This window comes from Calidris pugnax, unplaced genomic scaffold (assembly GCF_001431845.1).
Source record: "Calidris pugnax isolate Ruff unplaced genomic scaffold, ASM143184v1 scaffold513, whole genome shotgun sequence".
Lineage (NCBI taxonomy): Eukaryota > Metazoa > Chordata > Aves > Charadriiformes > Scolopacidae > Calidris > Calidris pugnax.
In genome coordinates, this window is record NW_015091214.1 from 504 (window position 1) to 2,868 (window position 2,365).

The window sequence follows — 2,365 nt, forward strand, 5'->3', positions numbered from 1 at the left end:
CAGGAGCTCCTCTAAAAACAGGATTTATTGGATCCACCAGCTCCTTCCCCAGGAATATTTCACACCAGGGTTGAGGATGGGGCAGATGGAGCTCGTCTAAAAGCAGGATTTAATTGATCTACCAGCTCCTTCCCCATGAATATTTCACACCAGGGTTGGAGATGGGGCAGATGAAGGTCTGGGTCATGGATCAGGAGCATTTGCTCCACAGGAGCTCCTCTAAAAGCAGGATTTAATTGATCCACCAGCTCCTTCCTTGGGGATATCTCACACGGGGGTTGGAGATGAAGCAGATGAAGGTCTGGGTCATGGAATGGGAGCGTTTGCTCCACAGGAGCTCATCTAAAAGCAGGATTTAATTGATCCATCAGCTCCTTCCTTGGGGATATCTCACACGGGGGTTGGAGATGAAGCAGATGAAGCTCATCTAAAAGCAGGATTTAATTGATCCATCAGCTCGTTCTTTGGGGACATCTCACACGGGGGTTGGAGATGGGGCAGATGAAGCTCTGGGTCATGGAACAGGAGCATTTGCTCCTCAGGAGCTCCTCTAAAAGTGGGATTTATTGGATCCACCAGCTCCTTCCTTGGGGATATCTCACTGGGGTTGGAGGTGGGACACATGGAGCTCAGGATCTCCTCTAAAACCAGCAGGAGCCGGGACAAGCTCCGACACGGGGCAGGATCTGCCCCAGCTCTCCCATTCCTGCCCCCAGGAATCCTCTGGGGGGGTCAGGGGCTGGAGGGGACGGGGACCAAGCGGAGATGGGGGGTTGGGGGGGGACACGGGGACGTACCTGGTGGCCCACCTTTGTCCCCTGCCCAGTTGGGGGGGCAGGACTGGCAATGCCCCCCCCCCTTTGCATGGTGTTAGGTCTGGCAGTACCTAACGCAGACATCGCCTCTCGTTTGGAAAGAATGTAATGAAATATTAACACTGTTACGATTATAATTAATTAATAGCATGTAATTGTTTTTTTTCTTTTGCTTTTTTTTTGTTTCGTTTCGTTTTGTTTTGTTTTTTTCCTGCTTTTTTTTTTTTTTTTTTTTTTTTTTTTTTTTTTTTAAATCAAAGTGATTTCAGATTCTGAGCAACTACCCATAATAGGAAACAATCCATTTGAAAGACTGGAGGGTGTAAGTAGGAGGTGTTAATTATAGCTAAATGCCCAATTCCCCTCCCCCCCTCTGGGCTAAATGCTACAGTTTTAGGTTGCTTTCATTTTAGTAACCATTTGATCTTTCCCAGGAGAGGATTCTGTACTATTTCTTTTAATCTTCTCTGCATGCAATTCAAAACTGGCTCGCTGAACTCAATTTTAAGTTAATGTTTGTGTTTATGAGCAAAAGATTGCAGGATCTACAACAAAACAAATAGAAACAATGTTTCTAAGTGTCAGTAAAGAAAATGGTGTGAAGCAAAGTTAGATGCATATTATTGAATGAGGCTGTTACTCCCTCTGCTCCCTATGATCTCTGGGAATTCAGAAGCCTTAGACCTTTGTAAAGTACAATAAGCTTTTACTGTAATGCCTTTTCAACTAGTGGACAATCTAGCAAGTAATTTTAAAAACATGTTCAAAGTAAAACAGATTGATGTTTCACTCTATGCATATGAGGGTCTTCAGTGACTAGAGCCAATTAACCAGACAGAACAAAGTTAAACAAACACATTAATCTTCGCAGGGTGGACATTCTATGCAGTAAATAATGCAGCACTTCCACTGTCATCAGATAACGTGCACTGTGCTGACTTCCTCTGAGACAGATTTTGGCGCTTGTATCAGTGCCAGATAGGTGTATCTTATAGCTCTTAATTTCCATGGATCAAAAGTCTCCAGAAATCAAAATGTCTCTGTTTAATCTAACTGGATGGGATCTAAGTTAAAGTGGAAATAGGTCATGCAAGAAATTACAAAATGTGTTTACCCACCTCGAAACATTGCTCCATATCTCATTCCTTTTGTAAGAACGTCTATAAATCCAAAACCGTATTTTCCACATCCATTGTTTGAATAAAGTTCCAGAGAGACATTCATTTCCCAACTTTCTTCTAGCACTGCAATAGCAAAATACGCTGCTGGTGTTAGCCATAGACATGTCCACAATCTGGGTTCAGACAAAGTGACAAATCAGCTGCAAGACCCAAATGCACAAAGGAGAAGTTGCAGCAACATCCTAATCGTGCTTACAACAGAAAAATGTGCTGCCAAAAGTACTGAATAAATACTTGACATAATAAGCAAATATCAAGACATACAGAAAATAAAAAAATAACAAAAAAGAAGAGAAATCTAGCACAATATGTACTGGTCTAGACCCTACAGAATAAGGATTTCCATGCGTTAGTATTCCAAAATCAGAA